Source organism: Bufo bufo, chromosome 9 (genome assembly GCF_905171765.1).
Source record: "Bufo bufo chromosome 9, aBufBuf1.1, whole genome shotgun sequence".
Taxonomy (NCBI): Eukaryota; Metazoa; Chordata; class Amphibia; order Anura; family Bufonidae; genus Bufo; species Bufo bufo.
In genome coordinates, this window is record NC_053397.1 from 177,673,766 (window position 1) to 177,696,603 (window position 22,838).

The window sequence follows — 22,838 nt, forward strand, 5'->3', positions numbered from 1 at the left end:
TAAAAACACACTCTGATGTGGCGATTTTCTTCCTCTTGATAGCGCAACACTGCACAGCGCTTTTTGGAGGTTTTAGGGAGACTTTTTGGTATGCTTTTCAGTCCACAAAGTCCACTTTAAATAAACAGGCAATTTGTCACTTTGGTCACAGGGCAAACTGGATAAGGCACAAAGTTCACGCTTCTTGCACTAGAAAGCGTGCGCATCCTGTTCGTGACGCCAAAAGAGAGCTGCAGCGTACTCAAGTTAGGGTTAATATTGTTCCTGGGTGTTGTAGTGCAATTGCGACCACTAACCTGGGGCAGCAGACCCTCTGCAAGGGCAGGTAGTGATAGGTAGTGTTCGTGACGCCAGTGCCAAGTAACGGTGGCACGCCGTTTGCTGATAACAGGAATAACTGAGGAACCACGTAATAATAAAACAGAACTTGTGCTTTACTTATTCTCCAATGATCATCATACACGGACATAGTTGGAAACGCAGTTCCTTTGAAGACAGTTAGTTTTGGTACATTTAATGCAGGCCATATGTAGCAAGGTGATTTCAGAGGGTTAAACACAGGACTTGCAGTACAGGCGGCTTGCACTCTATTCCTGACTGATCCTGCAACATGGAAACTATTCTCCAAGGCCCGATGCCCTAGCTCTGGCGTATATCCTTGGGTCTGTAAATATCAAGTACCTCCTCTGCTGTCTTTAGTACCTCTTGCTTTCCTAGACTTGGCTCTGCCTCTCAGTTTCCTCAGGCTGGTTAACCGTGGTGTTCCTGCTTCTGCAAATATGGACTCAGGAGGGGAACCTTCTCCTTGGATCTGGAACCCGGTTACAGGGACTGCAATACCCTCTCCTAGTCTGCAGGCCCCAGGCCTGCTCTGCTCTCACAGGCCCATGGCCTGGGCTTAACTCAGACACGGTCTAAATCCTCCTTTCCCTTCCCTGACTGGGCCTTATATAACCTAGGGCTCCCTAGCTCCCTCTAATGACTTAGAGCTGGAATGACACCCCTAGCAGGCCTGCACATGCAAATTTCACAGTAACAGGGAAGTACATAGCATTACCTTATGAAGATTACTTATACCAACCTCCCCATAAATAAGGGGAAACGACAGCACACAAGTGACCCTTCTGTAGTGACGGGCATTACAGCTCCCGTACACTACAGGTCCATAGCCACGGGCTTCCTTAAGGGCAGCACCTCCCGCTGCATCTTGGTGTGGACAGAGCAAAAGGGTACATACCACACCAATCTGCTTCCACTTGCAAGAGGAAGTGACCAGAACAGAGAGGAGGTATATGTGACCTTCAGGATTTCCTGCACCGCCCCATCCTGTCTAAGGAGGATCCTCAGTGAATTAACCCTTAATGACCCTAATCTGCAACCTACTTAACCATTACTAAGACGGGGCCAGCTCCCTAAACGCCCATAAGGGGAAAAGGGGGAGGGGGGAGGACCATCAGTCCCTAAGCACCCTCCCTATACAGTTGGGCGCTTGCCAGGAATGTCTCCCACCTGTTAGAGAGGAAACTCTGCAAGCTACATTTGCCAAGCCTGTTACAAGGATTACAGCTGAGCCAAATTTGGATTATCACTTTTGCTATATAAATGAACTGTACTGACTACCCTGAGACAACTGATCAAGTAAAAGTTCCATTGCTTTCAACCATTGACTCCTCATCATTTCTACCACCTTGCTTTGCACCTAACGGTGCTGTCATCACAAACACCAGGGACCCTGCCTCCAAGGCACCTAAAAACCCATTCCACCAAGGGCACCTCAACTATCATCTGGCGGGAATCCCTGAACAACAGAGTGTGCCCGAAGGAACTGGTGCTGTCCTTTCCTTCACTGCACGCCGGGGAGAGCTGCTAACCGCGAGTAAAACTACTACTACCCCCATCAGCCCACCGTGCTTCACGTGTTGTTCCTGTGGCCCGGTCGCTGCAGGGGAAGGGTGTGCAGGGGCACGTCTCTGCTGGACGTGCCCACGCCAGACAGAGCACATTTAGCTCTGCTGGCCATGGAGGTCAAATCTTGAAGCCTCAGGAGCCAGGAGGAAAGTTCCCTGCCATAATCTAGAGTCAGACTACAAAGTGAAGTGCAGCATACAGAAGAAATCAAGTTTTACAGCCAGCCTGTCAGTACAGCAGAGTCAGAGAGAAACAGATATAGCAGAGTGGAGTTTGCCTGCCAGTTTTAATGCTAAAGCCTGCTGGAACCAAGACAAAGCCTTTAAACCATTTTGGAGAACCTTTATTCAAAGTAAAGCTGCCATTGAACTTTATCTCAAGGTCTGGACTCCTGTTATTCTTTTATCCCTCAATTATTCCCCCTATTTATTGCTTCGGAGCCAAAGCCTGGGGTCCAGCATTATCCAGGTAGGAGCACCGTGACACACATAAAGAGACATTTGGGCCGCACTATTACACCACTTGGCATTTCCTACACCTGGGACGCGTTATATAGAGGGCCCTAGAGGGAGGCGTACGTTGCACATCAGGCAGTAGTCCCAGAACCAGGTTGTGCACCGAGGTAAGTAAATGTGTGTGTTTCCATTCTGTGTATTGTAGTATCGTGCCCCACTCTCCTAGAGGTGATTTCACCCTTACTGCGGTGCTAAGTGATAAGCTGATTGGTGGAGCAGCAGAAAGCGGGAAGTAATGTGCTATGTGCACCAGGAAGTCTGCAGGTAGAGGGTAAAGATTATACAGATGATGTGCAGTTATAAGAATTGTTTTCTAATGATATGCATGGATATAATGGGCAGCACAGTGGCTCAGTGGTTAGCACTGGTGCTTTGTAGCGCTGGGGTCCTAAGTTTGAATCCGACCAAGGACCACATCTGCATGGAGTTTGTATGTTCTCCCCGTGTATCCTCCAGGTACTCTGGTTTCCTCCCACACTCCAAAGACATACTGATTGGGACCTTAGATTGTGAGCCCCATTTGGGACAGTTGGTTGCAAATGTCTGTAAAGCGCTGCGCTATATAAGTGCATTAAATAAATATTATTATCTTAGCGTTTTGTCACATTAGCGGCAGGGGACTCAGGCAGGCTGTTATGGCAGGTGAACAGCCTGTCGGATCCGTCCTAGTTCACGTGTGCCCCCGGACTGCCGCTCTGTCCCATTGACTATAATGGGGGCGGAGTTGCAGCGGCATGGTGAGAGGCAGCTGGACTAAAAGTACTGCATGGTGAGAGGCAGCTGGACTAAAAGTACTTAGTGCCGCCGCCGGAACTCCAACCCCGCCCCCATTATAGTCAATGGGGACGGAGCGGCAGTCTGGGGGCACACGTGAACTAGCGGCAGGACGGATCCGACAGGCTGTTCACCCGCCGGAACAGCATGCCGGAGTCCCCTGCCGCTAGTGTGAAACTAGCCTTAGCTGATCATTAATTGTCTGGAATTATCGCAAAATATCATAGGTAGCAGTGCACCATTTGTTAAAGCGGTTGTCCAAGATTTTAATATTGATGATCAATCCTCAGGATAGGTCATCAATATCAGAATGGTGGGGGTCCGACACCCAACATCCCACGATCAACTGTCTAAAGATGCCGCAGCACTCCAGTGAGCGCCACAGCATCTTCCTAGGCTAGTGTGCAGTGTCCTGAAATATGTAGTGTCCCACTAGGTAAAGGTGGGCACTGCACAAAAGGGGTTAATGTGTCTGAATTGCATTTAATGTCATGTGTATGCATTTTCCCTGTGTTAACTGGGTGTCAGGCCTGTCAGGGTGCAGTTTAGCCTCCCAGACGTTAGAGGGAGCCAGAGAGCCCCGGTCATATATAGGTAGCCCCAGACAGGGGAAGTTAGTTCATTCCAGGGGACTAGAGGAGCTACTTCGTCCACCTGAAGCTCCTGAGGCTAGGATTAGCTCAGTAGAGACACCCCAGTTGCAGGACAGAACCTCCTGGGAGAAACCCACAGCCCTTCTCCAGACAAGTCAGGATAATACAAGCAAAGATAAGTAACACTGATGGGCAGATGCTTTAGGAAGCAAAGCAAGGATTTAATACGAGAGGAAGATATATATATATACCAAGGATTTAAGCCACCATTTAGGCATCCGGGCCTTGGGATTGAAACCAGACAGGAGTTCTAGAAAGGACAGTGTACACTATTTCTGAGGAAAGGTACAACCTGATTCTGAGTGTGTTGTGGATTTACCCTCTGAGTATCTTGCATAATCAATACCTGCCATCTTGTGGAGTAAGCCTGCTTGTGAAACACTGTGATCTAAAGGACTGTATTACCATCTGTATGTACAAAGTTGGACTGTTAAGTAAAGCAACGTTTGGTTCACTATACCACCTGTGTACCTCACTTATTCCAACTATAAATCGGTGTGCCACCGTTACAGGCACTGGCGTCACGAATCCAAAAGGGACCTTGCCCCAGGCACTCAAAATACCTGTAACACCCAGGGCACCTCATCCACCACCAGGCCTGGTCCCTACAACCCGAGTGTGCCCCAGAGGAACTGTGTCTACCTCTCCTTCACTGCCGCATGCCTGCCCAGGGTTCTCCAATACACTGAGCAACCCTTCGATTGCCCATAACCGTGACCTCGCTTCGCAATACCCTGCAGGTCTGGCGTGCTGCATAAATTGGCGTCCCCGAACAGAATTTACGGAACATTCCTGCGCCATTGTGGATATACAACTGTGTGCTAAAAAGTGCCTTAAAGTGACCAAGCTCTATTGTTTTATTCAAAATTGCTGGGCCAAAGAACTGAAAAGAATTAGCGGTGTGAAGGTCTTATTTTCTGGACTGTTTGTGTCACGGAACCATGAACCAGACGTACAACAAGGGATAAGTGAAAATAAGAAGGCTTTATTGAAAATAAAGCTGTAAAGCAAAAGTCCAAACGGATGGCGAAACCGAAGCAGAGTCCTTGCGAAGCCAGAGGTCAGGAACCAGAAGGGTAGTCAGACGAAGCCAGGATCAGGAACCAGCAGGGTAGTCAGACGAAGCCAGGATCAGGAACCAGCAGGGTAGTCGGACGAAACCAGGATCAGGAACCAGCAGGGTAGTCGGACGAAACCAGGATCAGGAACCAGAAGCAGCAGCAGTCTAGAAGCATGTGAACACAGGAGGACCAAGCAAGGAACTGAAGCCACAGACCTCCTATATATATGAGCTAGGCATCCAGCTCCTCCCAGAGGGAAGGAGGAGCCGCAGGGTGGGAGGCTACAAGAAACCCAGAAACCAAGATGGCCGCCAGCACATGTCAAACGAAGGAGAACAGCAAGAAGGTAAGACCATGACAGTTTGCTGCTTATTTGAGCCACTGCTTGCTGTCAGTGAATAGACAGCCATTTTGCCACTTAAACCTGAGGTGGATTGCAAGTGCGCCGGGTGAACTGTTTGGCGCAAAAAAGAGGACTTTGGCGCGAAAAGAACCAGGCGGAGTCATCAACCAGCCGGCGAGGAGGAAGAACGCCGCCCTGTCTGGAGGAAAAGGTGCCGCCTACCTGAGTCCCGGAGCTACGAGAGGCCGCGCCCACCTGCTGACGCTGTACGCAGGACGCTCAACACCCGTAGCCACGCATCTCGCGAGACCTGGAGCGAGCACCACCGGAGTAAGTACAGACTTAGAACTTTTGCTGGCTCCCCCGATCACCTTACCGGAACATTCCCGACCCCTGCCAGGGCACCGGAGGGACTCCCGTTAGTAGCCAAAGACTTTTCTAAAAAAAATAAAATAAAATTATTATCATTGCCGCTCCGGTCCGCTCCGCTACATTTAAAGGGCCATACCCACCTAGCAACGCCATGTCTACACCTGAGGAAATCGGACAGGTGGCCCCAGTCGTGCCTTCTGGAGTATCCCCAGCCGACCCTAGGGCCCCTGCCGCCGCGGCACCGCCAAGCCTGATGCCGCTAACTATGCCGTACTATTTTGGGGCCCCCTGGTTCCCACGTTATTCAGGGGAAGCCCATAAGTTAAAGGACTTTAGGGAGCAGATACTGACCTTGTTCCGGCTTTATCCCATAACTGCTGATCAGCAAATGGAGATCCTCCTGGCTCAGTTGGAAGGGGCCGCCCGCAGGGAAGTCATGTCGTGGCCCCGCTCTGAGAAGAGTAGCCTGGAACAGATTTTTGATCGCTTGGGCACCACATTTGAGGCCAGAACGGTGTCAGAAGTTAAAATGCGTTTCTTCAGCAGAAAGCAGCAGCCTGGAGAGTCGCTCCGCGATTTTGCCCTGTCCTTACAAGAGACACTGAGAGCTGTAGTCCAAGTGGATCCTAAAGAAGCTGAGGACCAGGACCGGACTCTTAGAGAGCAATTCATTGCGGGCGTAAGTAATGAGCATTTAAAGGGCCAGCTACGCATGTTGTCAGCTCAACACCCCCACTGTGCATTTCTGGACTTTAAGGAATTGGCCATCAGTATATTAGGCCAGAACCCTGCTCCAGGGCCAGCGGCCTCCTATGAACCCCAGGCTTGTCAGCCAAAGACTGTTAATGTGGGGTCTGCAGGGGTCAGTCAGGCCACCCAAGCTCCAGTCACAGATGTAGTGGCAGCCCTCATGGAGCAAGTGAACCATCTTACTCTAAGTCTAGAGAAGGTGTGCAAGAAGATAGAGGAATGGGAGAGACCATTGTTACTAGAAGATGAAGGTCCTTTTCCTCCAAGGCTCCCATCTGCATATGGAGACGTATACCCAAAAGAGCCTGATGGGCGACCAAGGTACCGGCCCAGAAGTAGAAAACAGCCTGTCTGCCACCACTGCAAGAAATATGGACATACTGAATCAATGTGCTGGCAGTTAAACGGGCAACCCCTGAGGCAGAGGACCGCCCCTCGGGAGGTAGAACAGTAGGTCCAAAGGATCCAAGCTGGATGCCTAAGTATGTAGGATCCCGTCCAAAAGTCAATATATGTATCAACGGGATACCCTTTGAAGCCTTGTTGGACACTGGGTCACAGGTCACCACCATCCAAAGGCCTGCCTTTGACAAGTTCTGGGATCCAAGTCTCCTCACCCAGCCACCAGAGTCCTGGCTAGACATCATTGTCAGCAACGGTAAGCCAGTGAAAGTGCATGGGTATTGGGAACCTACCCTTCAGGTGGGAGAAGCCACCCTGCCACAGCAAGGCGTGATTGTGGTACAAGCAGGAGATAAAGGAGGACACCCTGTGATATTAGGGACTAACGTTCTGAAAAATTGTTACTCTGAAGTGCTTGACGCATTAAATCAAACTATATCTTCAGCCTCACCTGCTTCCAGAAGGGTTATCCAAAAGACTATTAGTGTGCTGTGTGCTCAACAAAAGTTTGCCAACAAGAAAGGAGAAATTTGCACTGTCCGGATCCAGGATAACCGACCGGTAATTCTGCCTCCAAATTCCCAGATCATCCTGTGGTGCCGTGCGGTGTTAGGGATCCAGGGCCAAGACTATCAAGCCCTAGTGGAACCTATTTCCTTTGAAAATCATCCCTTCGTACGGACAGCCAAGAGCATGGTGACTGTGTCTCAAGGTAAAGTGCCTGTCCGTTTAATTAACTTTGGTGATCATCCCGTTACTCTCCTTAAACATTGCCCCGTTGCTCAGCTTTTCCAGGTGTCTTTCCAGGATGTAATCCGTCTGCCTGCCATGGAGGCGTTCTAGACCACACAGAGCAGCAGCACCCTTTCAACATTCTGGTGGAAAGAACTGTAGTGTACAGGAACTGTAATACCCGTCACTACCAAAGTGTCACTTGGTGTGCTGTCGTCCCTCCTTAATTATGGAGAAGTTGTTATATGTCAGTTTTATAAAATGTCATGTAATGCAATGTTATGTATTTCCCTGTTACTGTGAAACTTGCATGTACAGGCCTGCAGGGGTGTCATTCCAGCTTCTAGTCCATAGAGGGAGCTAGGGAGCCCTAGTTTATATAAGGCCCAGTCAGGGAAGTAGAAGTCAGACGGAGTCTAGTGTCTGTAATCTACAGTTGGAGATTAGACAATGTCTGAGACAAGTCCAGGCCTGAAGCCTGCTGTCCAGGAGAAGATTCCCTCCTGAATTCCCATATGCAGAAACAGGAATATGTTAGATCAAGAACCTGAGGAAGTTTCCAGCAGCTGAGAGAGACAGAGGCAACGATCAGGAAAGCCAGAGGTACTCAGAAAGACAGAGGAGGTACTTATAAAAGCCATAGCCAAGGATATAAAGCCAGAATTAGGTTAATGGGCCTTGGTGAAGAATTGCTGTATTCCAGGATCAGACAGAATTAGAGTGCAAGCTCCTGTGCTGCAAGTCCTGTGTTCAACACTCTGTAATTACCCTGCTATAACTGAATTGCCTGCATCGACCGAATTGCAAAATCGACTGTATGCTTAGGAACTGCATTTCCTATATTGTCTCTGCTTGCAAAACTACTAAAGTTGGAGTTCTGTTTTAAGACTACGTTTCCTCAATTTATTCCTGCATCCGCAAACGGCGTGCCACCGTTTACTTGGCACTGGCGTCACGAACTATTCCTTACCTATACCTGCCCTTGCAGAGAGTCAGCTGTACCAGGTTAGTGTATATTGCACTACATCACCCAGAAACACCTATTGCACACAACTTGAGTACGCTGCAGAACTACATGTGGGGGACGAATCTACCCCCAAAGGAGCAGATAGAGGGAGTCCTGAAGCTGGTGAAGGAGCACCACCAGGCTTTCAGCAAGCACTCCACGGACTACGGAGAGGTCAGTGTAATCAAACACACCATACCCACTGGCTCTCATCCTCCTATTAAGGAGAGGCACAGACCCATACCACCTACTACCTATCAGTCTGTGAAAGAGATGATAAAAGAGATGAAAGACTCTAATATAATCCGGGACAGTCATAGTCCCTGGGCTGCGCCCCTAGTACTTGTCCGAAAAAAAGATGGCAGCATAAGGTTCTGCGTGGATTACAGAAAAATTAATCAAATCACCCACAAAGATGCATATCCATTGCCACGCATTGAAGAGTCCTTGACTGCCCTGGGGTCATCAGCCTATTTCTCCACCTTGGACTTAACCAGTGGGTACTGGCAAGTACCCATGGCCCCAGAAGATCGGGAAAAGACTGCTTTCACTACACCTATGGGCCTGTTTGAATTCAATTATATGACGTTTGGACTGTGTAACGCTCCAGGAACGTTCCAGAGGCTGATGGAACGTTGTTTAGGCCATAGGAATTTTGAGACTGTACTCTTATATCTGGATGACGTCATTGTATACTCCAAGACGTATGAGGACCATTTAAAGCACCTGGGTGAGGTGTTTCAAATTCTTGCTAAATATGGCCTCAAAATCAGGCCATCCAAGAGCCACCTACTGAAACCAGCGGTCAAATACCTTGGGCACGTTGTCCGTGCCGAAGGAATACAGCCTGATCCTGATAAACTTGCTGCTGTCCGCAACTGGCCTACTCCAACGACCGTGAAAGAGGTGAGAAGCTTTCTCAGTTTTGCAGGGTACTACAGGCGTTTCATCCCGCATTTCGCACAAATTGCGGATCCCATCCAGGAACTGTTGAGGGGGCATCCAAAGAAGAGCCCGAAAACTCCTATTTCTGTTGAATGGAACCAAGAACGAGAAATTGCCTTTCAACTCCTAAAGAAGAAGTTGACTGAACCCCCTGTTCTGGGTTACCTAGATTATCAGAAGCCATTCCTCCTCTACACGGATGCCAGTAAAAGAGGCCTGGGGGCCGTGTTGGCTCAAGTGCAAGACAACAAAGAAAGGGTAATTGCCTACGCCAGCAGATCCCTGAAGGGAGCTGAAAAGAATGACCAGAATTACAGTTCTTTCAAGCTGGAGTTTCTTGCCTTAGTGTGGGCTGTGACTGAAAAGTTCAAAGACTATCTCGCTGCCACACCGTTTGTTGCCTTCACGGACAATAATCCCCTGGCGCATCTGAACACGGCCAAGTTAGGGGCACTGGAGCAAAGATGGGCCTCCCGCCTTGCCAACTATGACTTTACTGTGAAGTACCGGGCAGGCCGCTCCAATGATAATGCTGATGCCCTGTCGCGGCTTCCCACTACAGAGGCCCCAGATGAGCTAAAAGATGCCTGGGAAGAAGTGGAAATGCCCGCGTTCTACAATAGATTTGCCCAGCAGGATAATATCCGTACTGAAAATTCCCCTGCTGCTGATCCTCCCTCCTCAGATGATCCTGAGTCCAGAGGCGATCAAGAAAGATGGATTAAGCTCCAGTCCAAAAGTAGAGTCCTCGGTGAACTGCTCGACTTCCTTACCAGTGGGAAAATCCCTGAGAGAATCCGCAGGAAGAGTGCAGACCCAGAACTAGTAAGACTGTGGAGACATCGCCACCAACTATTCCTTCAAAGAGGCCTGTTGCTCAGAAGGAGTCTGGATCCAGTGTCCTGTGATAGAGTTTACCAAATTCTCCTGCCACGTCGGGAAGCCAGCCTGGTACTGGACATGTACCACAACCAGTCCGGACACTTCGGTGTGCAAAAGACTGAGGCCACCATACGGAGAAGATTCTATTGGATTGGGATGAGAGAGGATATCGAAAAATGGTGCAGAGAATGCACTGCCTGTGCTGTGGGGCGGACCGAACGCCATGACCAGAGGGCGCCTCTCCATCCTATTGTAAGTTCAGCTCCTTTAGAACTTGTCGCGATTGATCATGTGAAGTTGGAGCCAAGTCGCTCAGGGTTTACTTATGCCATGACTGTAATTGATCACTTCACCAAGTTTGTCGTAGCAGTGCCAGTGAAAGATCTGACAGCCAAGACCACAGCAGAGGCGTTCTGGAAGCATTTCCTGTTGCCCTACGGCTGCCCAGAAAGGATCCTCATCGACCAAGGGTCTGCGTTTGAGTCCCAGCTGTTCCAGGAGATGTGTCTGCTGCACAACTGCCAGAAAGTCCGGACCACCGCCTATCATCCGCAAGGTAACGGACTCTGCGAAAAAATGAATAAGACTCTCATTGAAATGTTGAGAACAGTACCCCCTGAGACGAGGGGTGATTGGCCTACTCTGTTGCCGCAGCTCATGTACACTTACAACAACACCATCCATTGTTCCACCGGTTACACCCCGTTCTATTTGATGTTTGGCCGACAAGGGAGATTGCCTGCGGATCACTCCCTGGGTGTCCAAGTACCGGATGTAATCAACCCACTGCCCAGGACCGATTGGGTAGTGGAGCATCAAAGGCGTCTCCTCAATGCTAAGGAGATTGTCCAGGAACGGATGGAGATTGTTCGTGAGAGGCAGCAGAAGGACTATGACCAGACTGCCCATGCGGGACCCCTGGCTCTGGGAGACAAGGTATGGTTGAAAAACAACCACCGGACCAGCAAGTTGGACAGCAAATGGGAAAGGATTCCCTACCTTATTACTGCCGTACCCAATGCTGCAGCTCACATTTACCAGGTCTCCAGAGAAGGCAAAGGTCCCCAAGTCGTTCACAGGAACGGCCTCAAGCCCTGTATAGAGGGAGAACCAGCGGCGGAGGAGATGGAGCCTGAGCCTTCCGAGGAAGAATTGCCGGCTCCACCTACTGTATGGACCCTATGCAGGCTGTGGAGAACTTGATCCACGATAAAGACCCGCTCCACTGGGCCCTCACGCCTTGGCTGAATTTACTGGTTCCTGCTCCCGTTCCTGTTAGTCCTCCGTCTAAGGACATTTTACCCCAGAGAGCTCCTGAAGAAGTTCCAGAGGCGGTGAGCTCCCCTGACCTTCCTGCGTCCAGGCAGGAAGAATCTCTGCCACTAAGGAGGTCTACACGTTCTACCAGGGGACACCCACCTGTGAGGTTTGAGGACTACAGCATGGGCCCAGGTAGCCCCTCACGGGAAACCCCTGTTTAACCCTGTTGCAAGCCTGGGTACGGACTCATATTTGTTCTTTGAGCCTCCAAGAACTTTAAATCATTTTATATTGTTCTACTGTTATATTATGGACAATTTGCACTTATGGACTATCCTGGGTTATTGATACGCTGCACCAGGTCAGCGCCCCTGTTCCCTTCCATTATCCTGAGAGAAGAGAACGACGCCCCTTTTCACCATTCCTTCAGTTACAATGTTTGTTAATGTTTGTATTGTTGCTGTGATAATTGCCATGTATGCCGGTTCTCTATTTTGTCTTTCAGGCTGCAGTATCCAGCCGGGCAGAGCCCCTCCATGTTGCGCCGAGGACGGGCAACGTTATAGCGTGGTGGTATGTAGTGTCCCACTAGGTAAAGGTGGGCACTGCACAAAAGGGGTTAATGTGTCTGAATTGCATTTAATGTCATGTGTATGCATTTTCCCTATGTTAACTGGGTGTCAGGCCTGTCAGGGTGCAGTTTAGCCTCCCAGACGTTAGAGGGAGCCAGAGAGCCCCGGTCATATATAGGTAGGCCCAGACAGGGGAAGTTAGTTCATTCCAGGGGACTAGAGGAGCTACTTCGTCCACCTGAAGCTCCTGAGGCTAGGATTAGCTCAGTAGAGACACCCCAGTTGCAGGACAGAACCTCCTGGGAGAAACCCACAGCCCTTCTCCAGACAAGTCAGGATATTACAAGCAAAGATAAGTAACACTGATGGGCAGATGCTTTAGGAAGCAAAGCAAGGATTTAATACGAGAGGAAGATATATATATACCAAGGATTTAAGCCACCATTTAGGCATCCGGGCCTTGGGATTGAAACCAGACAGGAGTTCTAGAAAGGACAGTGTACACTATTTCTGAGGAAAGGTACAACCTGATTCTGAGTGTGTTGTGGATTTACCCTCTGAGTATCTTGCATAATCAATACCTGCCATCTTGTGGAAAAAAGCCTGCTTGTGAAACACTGTGATCTAAAGGACTGTGTTACCATCTGTATGTACAAAGTTGGACTGTTAAGTAAAGCAACGTTTGGTTCACTATACCACCTGTGTACCTCACTTATTCCAACTATAAATCGGTGTGCCACCGTTACAGGCACTGGCGTCACGAATCCAGAAGGGACCTTGCCCCAGGCACTCAAAATACCTGTAACACCCAGGGCACCTCATCCACCACCAGGCCTGGTCCCTACAACCCGAGTGTGCCCCAGAGGAACTGTGTCTACCTCTCCTTCACTGCCGCATGCCTGCCCAGGGTTCTCCAATACAGTGAGCAACCCTCGATTGCCCATAACCGTGACCTCGCTTCGCAATACCCTGCAGGTCTGGCGTGCTGCAAATACACTGCAAAGCACTGAAAGTGTTAATATCACTGTATTTAATGTATTATGTGAATATTATACATATCCCATAAGGTTGTATCGGGATTGGGAACTCCATGTGGCCAGACAGGGCTAGGAGGAAGATTCTGGAGTCTATGGCTCTCTGCTTAGGAGGTAAAATCTCAGAGAAGCAAGGAGCAGATCCTGTAGAGAGATTCCATTCCCCCACAGACTACAAGCAGTTTATGTGCCAGCCCTTAGAAGGGAGAAGATCTACAGAAGGTTTAGCTGCCACTAAGGGATTGCGGACGACTTTTGCAAGACTGCTGGTACTCAGGAACAGGGTTAGGATAAGAGAAATACCATCAGGCCCCCGTTATACACTTATCCTATAACAAAGGACACGGACACCGTTTAACTTTTAACTCGCTTTACTGGGTGATGATCGGCCACAGCTAAGCATTATAACGGCAAATTTAAACTCCTCCTCCAACCACTCCTTCGGTGCGGTGTGCCAACCCCTGGACCCCAGAGGGCACGTGCGCCAAATCTGTTCCCACCATGCTCCTGTTCTCTACATTGCCGCCAGCTGTGACTTCCGAATTCCACTCCAACTCAAGAACCTCGAAAAAGGAAAGACAACATGACCATCCAAATACAAAACAAACATAACCATAAAAGGGAGGGAGGGCGGGACCAGCTTGCCCTCACCGAACAGAGGAAGAGGCAGGAGCAAGGGGGGGGGGGGCGTATATATCCCCTGTCATTGCCACCTCCCCTTCCTGCTCCTTAGCCCCACCGCCACTCATTTAACCCTTACACCCCCGCTCCCCACTCCTTTTAACCCCACATCGCCCAGACGGGCCCAGTCTGCAGGGTCAAAGCCAAGGAGAGAAGAGACAGGGGGGAAAGGGGCCTGCTCTTATAACCTGGGAAGGGATGGGGGCACCATCAGTCCCTCATCACCCTCCCTAAACCGTCGGGTGCTCTCCAGACTGCTGGTACTCAGGAACAGGGTCAGAATAAGAGAAATACCATCAGGCCCCCCGTTATACACTTATCCTATAACAAAGGACACGGACACCGTTTAACTTTTAACTCGCTTTACTGGGTGATGATCAGCCACAGCTAAGCATTATAACGGCAAATTTAAACTACTCCTCCAACCACTCCTTCGGTGCGGTGTGCCAACCCCTGGCACGTGCGCCAAATCTGTTCCCACCATGCTCCTGTTCTCTACATTGCCGCCACGGAGGAGGACCAACTTTATACAGGACTCCGACCACCACCCAGCAAAAAGAAACCTTGCTCAATGCCATCTTGAAGGCCAGACAAAAATATTTCCCACCCGATTTCTGTCAGGTGTACCCCATCCGGTCTCATCAACTCCCTATTGTCACCTTCCAATTGTTGGTGACGAACCGTTACACCACCTCGAGAGCGCACAAAGCGTGAAATACGGCATTTAAAGTTTTCCGGCATCTCTCCAGTGCCTCTCCATCCCGAGCCCCATGCCACACCACTCGGGGAACCACCTCCGACCACACAATAACCAATTACCTAAAGAAGGCCGGGAACCTTTCCAGATCAGAGCGCATGAGCGCCATTAACTCAGTAAGCCGTAGGGCACAGAGATCACCAGTATTACTGGCCCCACAGACCGGAGACCCAAATCCGCCACCTCAGGTAACAGCTGTGACCATCGAAGGCCCCGTATCCCCTTCCAAAAAACCTCTACTTCCCTGAATCCAAGGCTTCGACCTCCAGGCCTGCGTTCCTCTGTGCTGCCCAAAATATGTACGAGTGGCCCAACAGCCACACCACCGGACGAACAGCCCCTAAAAACGGAAAAATAATGAAACATAGATCTGCCATGAATACCTTAATCACCAATAAACATATATATATATATTTTTTTTTAATATAATTTTTTTTATGTGTCTATAATGCCATGGCAGCAAACATAATAACTCAAACCAGCAAATCAGGACGAATATATCGCGCAAAACAGGCAGACCGCCACCTGCCAATGCGCATCACCTCCGATTCCGATAAACCCGCCCTAGCCGTCTCTGTGGCCACACCTATACGAAAAGAGTGAGTGCCGAATTCACCCGGCTCCACCCCCGAATGCCTCAAGCAATTGTGCAAGACCAAAGAAAACTGAAATTTCATAAATGGTGGTAACCCATCAGCATGCGCAAGAAAATTTACACCTCCCATCCTAACCGACTTGTATTCAGACACCAACCGAACCGGGCAGGCTATTCCCGGTACTGGCAATATCCGTAACCATACCCCATTCCCCAACTGGTGTGTCTTTGACCTTTTTATATGGACTCTGAGAGCATTATTACCCAGCACGACATCCAATTCCGACAAGCCACCAGGTCTATCGCCTGAAGGTGCCACTAGCTCCCCCACCCTTAGAGCCGCAAAAAAGGCTAGAAACTAGCCGCCACCATAGAACCCTCAAAAGCTGATGAACAAACCACCCCGCAACACTCAATCAACTTGCATAGCAATGTAAAAGAAATAGGCCGTCTACTATCCCTCACCACATACTCCCTCTGCCATCCCTTCATGGCCTGCCTCACCACAAAGTTTTTTGTCACATCCGTCCATCCACACAACTTAAAGTAAAACGCCACCCCCGCCAAACGCTGCCGCGCCACCGGGGCAGAGACCCCCATGGACCTCATCCCTAACAGCCATTCAATAGTAACCTCTAAACGAATATCATCCCTCTTAGCGACTCTCTTACCCCTCTCACAGCCAACCAGTCTGGCCAGGCCTTACCATGTGCCTGCCACGTCGCTGGTGACACCGACGCACTCACAAGGGACATCAACTGCTGGCTACTAGCTGCCACAGGTACTGTGGGCAGTCCATTCCATCCGCCTCCGGAAGAAGCTCCCAAAACACCTGCCAATTGAAGCGAGAAAGAGCATCAGCGATCCAGTTGTCGACCCCAGGAACATGCCTGGCTCTAAAATAAATGTTACGCTCCAGGCAACGGAGGACCAAGTGCTGTAGCAACGCTAACACCGGGAGGGATGATGATGACAAACAATTAATACATTGAACAGTCCCTAAATTATCAGACCAAAAACAAACATGCCGATTCGCTAAACAGTCCCCCCAGATCTCCACCGCCACCACTATAGGGAACAGCTCCAGCAGAGTAAGGTTCCGAACAAGCCCCGAGGCACGCCAATCCTCTGGCCAGGAAGAAGCGCACCACTCCGTTCTCAGTATTGTGCCAATACCACAGGAGCCAGCCGCATCAGACCACAATGCCAGCTCCGAGTTTGAAACCTCTGCCGCAATAATAATGTCCGCAGGGAGACGAAAGACCATAGCGGCCGTATCAATCTCAATTCCTAAAAAGGAAAGACAGGTCACCGGACCCTCTGTTTTTTCGGCCGAGATAGGGACTCCAAAACGCGCCAATAAATCCAGAAAGGTGGACAGCAGGAATCGGCAGCCGTCCCCCTCCCACGGAGCCACGAAAAGGAAGTCGTCAAGATAATGAATCACTAACGACAACCCAGACTCAAGACGCACAACCCATTCCAAAAATGAGCTGAACATTTCGAAATAATGGCACGAAATAGAGCACCCCATGGGCAAGCACATGTTGTAGTAAAAAAGGCCCTCGAAACAACCTCCCAGCAAATTAAAACAGTCAGGGTGAATGGGCAGAAGTCTAAACGCCGATTCTATATCTGATTTGGCCAGAAGGGCACCCTGACCCGCTGTTCTCACCAACGCCACTGCCCTATCAAACGACACATACGTTACCGATGCTTTCTCATGAAGGATAGCATGATTAACGGACGAACCCCGGGGATAAGATAAATGATGTATGAGGCAGAATTTTCCTGACTCTTTTTTAGGAACTACGCCCTACGGCGAAACCCTCAAATTAGGAAAAGGGGGGGCTACAAAAGGACCGGAAATCCTTCCCGCTGACACCTCCTTCCGCAACTTAGACTCCAGTACTTCCGGGTTTTCCCTGACTGACTTAAGATTATCAGAATAAACCGGGGACCTATTAAGAACAAAGGGTATGAAAAACCCTCAGAAAAACCGTTACGCAGCGTGAAAGCCGCCTCCTTATTGGGATACCTGTCTAGCCAAGGCGCCATCTCTACCACGCTGACTGGCGTCCTTCTGCTCGAAGGTGAAGGTTTTTTTTCCGGGCCTAACCTGGGACCTGGTACACCTACCCGCTGTGTGAGGGCCCCCACAAGACGAGCATTCGTGCTTGTATTTGCACAAAGCGGCATACTTGCAGAAACCTTCATTAAACAACCAGCACGCGCCTGGTCGTCGAACGGCCACTGATCCCTGGGTTGTTGAGGCCCCGGTCCCAGCGGCCGCCCCTTGAAAGGAAGGGGGTCGTTGTGACACCATCAGGCGAAGCCAAACATCCGTGGCCTTCACTCCCCACCCCAGTGTCGGCTGAAGCGCCAAACGTCTCCTAAACTCTTCATCATATCTCCACCACGCACTGCCCCCGTGAGCCTTATACTCACTATAGATAGTGTCCAAGTATATGAACAACTCAGAACAGTGCTCAGGGTGCCGCTGACCCATAACGCAACCCAGAACTGAGAAAGCTTGCAACCAATTGTTCATAGTCTTTGACACCTTCACTCTCCTGTCATACGGCTTATCTAAAAAACGCTTTTCTTTATCTACCATGTGTTGGTCCACCGATATCAAAGACCAAATGTCCCTGTATTGGTTGGACCAAATTTTTGACCCGCACCGCCTCCTCTAAATGAGAACCTAAGGGGCTAACCCCGCAGAAAAAGGAATCCTTATGCACGATCGCCAATACCGGGGGGACCCTCTCAGAGGGCGACGAGGCCTCCTGTGGATCCGACCCCGGTTCTGGCGCCGCAGCCACCGGAGCCGCTGGGGGCAACAAGGACGGCAATTTGTCCAATAAGGATTTCAGCAACACTTCCAGACCAGTACCGGATCCACCCGCCCTCCAGGCCCCCGCATATTGGTACTCACCAGCTGAGGAAGGCATTGGTGCCGCAATTGCAGGTACAGGCACGACATCCCTGTGAGCCGCGAAAGTAGCCAGGCTAGAGGCCCTGGACCCCTCAACCGGAACCGGTCTGCCCCGTCTGGAACGCGGTGTACGAACAGACTCCCCTGATGCGCCCGAGGACCCATCCGAGGATGACGGGGAGCGCCATCGGGGTTAGGTTGGGATTAGGTTGGGAACAGCGCCGCGAACGGCGACTACGACGGTCCCACCGGCCCCTACTCCTGCTGTCCACTGACGAGGAAGGGGACAATGACAACTCCCTGCGCCTGCATGATCGGACAGGGGGGGGAGGGACCGCAAGTGGCTGAGAGGGTTGTGAGGGGGGGGCCAATTGAGGGGAGCCAGAAACAGGCATACCCCCAGCAGGGCACTGTGGTGGGCTTTATTACTACTGGGGGACTATGGGGAACATGATTACTAGTATGAGAGCATTATTACTTCTGGGGAACAGTAGGGAATGTTGGGGGCACTGTAGGAGCATAATTACTACCGAGTGTGATCTAGCAGAGAATTATTACTATTCATGGGACGTTGGGGAGAACTATTAGGCCTCTTTCACATCGGTGAGATTTCCGTGCGGGTGCAATGCGTGAGGTGAACGCATTGCACCCGCACTGAATCCGGACCCATTAATTTCTATGGGGCTGTTCACATGAGCGGAGATTTTTACTCATCACTATCTATTTTGTGCGTTTTTTCACGCAACGCAGGCCCCATAGAAGTGAATAGGGCTGCGTGAAAATCACAAGCATCCGCAAGCAAGTGCGGATGTGGTGCGATTTTCACGCATGGTTGCTAGGAGATGATCGGGATGAAGACCCGATCTTTATTATTTTCCCTTATAACATGGTTATAAGGGAAAATAATTGCATTCTTAATACAGAATGCTTAGTAAAATAGGGCTGGAGGGGTTAAATAAAATAATAATAATTTTTTACTCACCTTAATCCACTTGTTTGCGCAGCCCGGCTTCTATTCTGTCTTCTTCATTGCTGTGCAGGAGGAAAAGGACCTGTGGTGATGTCACTGAGCTCATCACATGGTCTGTCACATGATCCATCACCATGGTGATGGATCATGTGATGGACCATGTGATGAGTGCAGTGACGTCACCACAGGTCCTTTACCCAGGTCCTGAAGAAAGAAGACAGAAGAGATGCCGGCTGCGCGAACAAGTGGATTAAGGTGAGTTAAATTATTTATTTATTCATTTTACTAAGCATTCTGTATTAAGAATGATATTATTTTCCCTTATAACCACGTTATAAGGGAAACTAATTACATCTACACAACCTTGAACCCAAACCTGAACTTCAGTGAAGAAGTTCGGGTCTGGGTACCACATTCAGTATTTTTATCATGCGCGTGCAAAACGCATTGCACCCGCGTGATAAAAACTGAACAACGGAACGCAATTGCAGTCAAAACTGATTGAAATTGCATACCTACTCGGGTGGGTTTGCCGCAATGCACCCGGGACGCATCCTGAGCCAAAATGTGACGCCTGTGTGAAAGAGCCCTTAATGTGGGGCGCACCCTGGCACAGTATCCGCTTAGCACAGTTATTTTAGGAGGACATTATGTTTACACTATTAGTGTCAGGGGCAATATTTGCTGGGCGCAATAATTATTGAAGGGCACTATCTGTGTGGTACTAGTATTATCAGGGGGTTTATCTGTTTCTGCAGTATAATATTGGGGAGCACAGCAGCACAGTATTGGGGGTGGTAGGATGATTTGTCCAGAAGATGGGAGGATGATGGAAAGGTAGTAAACTTAAGATTTTTTTAAGAGACGAGAGATGGCTGAAAAATCATCATAGTAGAAGAATATAAATATGGGAGGCACTCAAATACCTAGGGCTGCATATAATAACCACGATCTATGTAGAACTATTAACGATTTATTGATATTGGTAAAAATATTTTTTATTAATGTAGGAAATAGATAGACAAATATTAAAATTGTTGAAAAGGTTAAAAGGTAGTGTAGTTGATCAACTAAAATAAGGAGGTATATAGGATATTCGAGGGGTTAAAAAAGATTGATAATGGATAGAAAATAATATAATAAAGAAAAATAAGAATAAAAAATGAAAAATATATTAATACACAATAAAATCACAATATTGTTCACTGTATAATCCAAGGAATAGTTCTTATTAATGTCCAGTAGGGGGAGCGATCACATCAAATAATGATTAGTGGTCCAGGTTCATTCCGGATGGTAGAAGCTGTAATGCTGGATTATAGGAATCTCCCCTGTGGTGTGTAGGTAACTCTGTGTCTAGTAATGCACCAGAGAACCGAGTTCTGGGTTTGAATATTCCCTTTTGACTGGATAATAATTATATATGTCTCTCTAAAATAGAGGAAGGGAAAAAAAAAGTTCTAATATAGTTTGTGGTAATAACACATTAAATGCGCACTTACCCTATGATTGGTTTAGGGTATTTGTTGCGCTATCTTGTATGCGTTAGTAGTATGTTGTTTACTGTTGTGAATAATATGCCGCTTCAAGGAAAAAAGACGTATAGTATAACAGATCAGAATAGGTGCCTTGTGCAAGTTGAAGGCCGTTCGTTACATTACCCGTCCTGACGGGATGATGAAATGCTTGCCGGCCGGGCTCTACCTGCCCGTTGTGTGGCGTCCCACGTGGGCGAGAGGGATCGGCTTGCTTTTAGTTTTTCAAAAGTAACCAGTCGCGATGCAGGTCCGTAGGTGGTGCTTGTCTTGGGGAGACCGGTGGCCGTCAGGGGCACTATATAGAGGCATTTTATACTGGTACATTATGGGGGGCACTATGTGGAAGGGGGGGAGACAAGCACTATGGGAGCATTTACTGGGGGCACTATATAGGGGTATTTTATATTGGCACATTATGGGAAAGGGGGGAGAGGAGCACTATAGGGGCATTGACTTGGGGGCATTATATGGGGGTATTTTATACTGGCACACATTCTGGGGGCACTATGGGGGCATTAGCTTAACTGGGGCATTAAAGGGGGCATTTTTTGCACTGGCACACATTATAGGGGGGCATTTTTTTTATAGTGGCACACATTATAGGGGGGCATTTTTTTTATAGTGGCACACATTAGGGGGTATTTTTCTACTGTCACGTTATAAGGAGAATGATTACTACTGAGAGGCATTATGGTGGGCTTTATTACTACTGGGGGACTATGGGGAACATGATTACTAGTGTGGGCACTATGAGAGCATTATTACTTCTGGGGAACAGTGGGGACATGTTGGGGGCACTGTAGGAGCACTATTACTACCGAGTGTGATCTAGCAGAGAATTATTACTATTGGTGGGACGTTGGGGAGAACTATTACTGTGGGGCGCACCCTGGCACAGTATCCGCTTAGCACAGTTATTTTAGGAGGACATTAGGTTTACACTATTAGTGTCAGGGGCAATATTTGCTGGGCGCAATAATTGTTGAAGGGCACTATCTGTGTGGTACTAGTATTATCAGGGGGTTTATCTGTTTCTGCAGTATAATATTGGGGAGCACAGCGGCACAGTATTGGGGGTGGTAGGATGATTTGTCCAGAAGATGGGAGGATGATGGAAAAGTAGTAAACTAAGATATTTTTTGTCAAACTGCAGAGACAAGAGATGGCTGAAAAATCATCATGGTGGTCTGGTCTGAGAGGAGAAGATGAGGAAAGAGAACATCTACATTAGAAGAGACGTCACTGGAGGTAAGAGGTATGGGGCGCTGAATTACCCTGTATGTTTTGTAGTGATAGACGTAATGTTAGGAGTGAAGGGGTTAGGTTGAGAATTTGGTATGGGGGGGGGGGGGCGCTGTTTAAATTTTCGCCTCAGGCAGCAGAAAGGCTCGGTGCACCCCTGAGTGCAGTACCCCAGAGCAGGGGGTATCTGTAAATGGTTTGTTGTTAATGTTATGTAATGTGATGTATTGTTGTGTACTGTATTATACCCAGTATAGCATAGTATGGTTGGCATGTCCAGGGCTCACATCCCAGAGGTGGGACCAGCACCTATAAGACATTGGGGGCATATACTAGCCATATACTACCAATGTGTGAGATGGGCCAGCACCTTCAACAGAATAGCTGCGTAGATATAAAGCCTCATGAGCCGTCACCAGCCGATATCTGTAGTGCTTCTGAGTGCATGGGGTGTAGTGGATAGCGCTACATCTGACAGACTCAGCACTGCTACATCACTACTAGATCTGATGAGTGGACGCCTCTCTCCAGAGGATTCTCAGACTGCTGACCTCTCATGTGAAGGATCTAGAAGCCGGAGAGCGGTGTGCATGGGGCGAGGTGAGAGTTGTGCCTGCAGGGGGCGGTATTATAACAGACAGGGCCGCTATAAGCAACGTCTGTGCCCCATACAGACTAATGATCCAGGCCTTGACCTCCATCAACCCCCATCTTGTATCTTTCTGCATATATTTGGTGGCACATACAGAAGGCTCTTAGGCCCCTTTCACACGGGCGAGTATTCCGCGCGGATGCGATGCGTGAGTTGAACGCATTGCACCCGCACTGAATACCGACCCATTAATTTCTATGGGGCTGTTCACATGAGCTGTGATTTTCACGCATCACTTGTGCGTTGCGTGAAAATC

The 22,838-nt window shown here is 49.1% G+C and overlaps 1 long non-coding RNA gene across 1 annotated transcript; it reads right to left on the bottom strand.

Moving 5' to 3' along the window:
* Positions 1–750: 750 nt before the first annotated feature.
* Positions 751–22,485, bottom strand: LOC120979526. Its single transcript, XR_005774310.1, has 3 exons — positions 22,475–22,485; positions 15,996–16,000; positions 751–914 (listed from the first exon to the last, which is right to left on the bottom strand). It is a non-coding gene; the product is annotated as an uncharacterized LOC120979526 (long non-coding RNA).
* Positions 22,486–22,838: the final 353 nt, after the last annotated feature.